The sequence below is a fragment of the Lontra canadensis genome, unplaced genomic scaffold (genome assembly GCF_010015895.1).
Source record: "Lontra canadensis isolate GAN:19392208 unplaced genomic scaffold, GSC_riverotter_1.0 scaffold52, whole genome shotgun sequence".
Taxonomy (NCBI): Eukaryota; Metazoa; Chordata; class Mammalia; order Carnivora; family Mustelidae; genus Lontra; species Lontra canadensis.
Window position 1 is genome coordinate 7,100,003 of NW_022631046.1, and position 315 is coordinate 7,100,317.

The following is a 315-nucleotide window of genomic DNA, read 5'->3' on the forward strand; positions in this document are numbered from 1 at the left end:
GTTGGATGAAGAGCAGAGACAGTCAAACCTTTGTGGCTTTGTAAAGTGCTTCCTTCAGCCTGAACTATGTGTTCCTCATGTACCTCTTGTAGCTAGCACGGCCCTCTTTCTTTCTTTCTTTCTTTCTTTTTTTAAAGATTTTATTTATTTATTTATTTATTTGAGAGAGAGAGTTTGTGCGCGCGTAGGCGCGCGCGCCTGCCCTGTGCCCAGAGGGGAGGGAGGGGCAGAAGATGAGGAACAAAAAGAATCTTAATCAGGCTCCACGCCCAGCACAGAGCCCAGCACGGTTCTCAATCTCATGACCCTGAGATC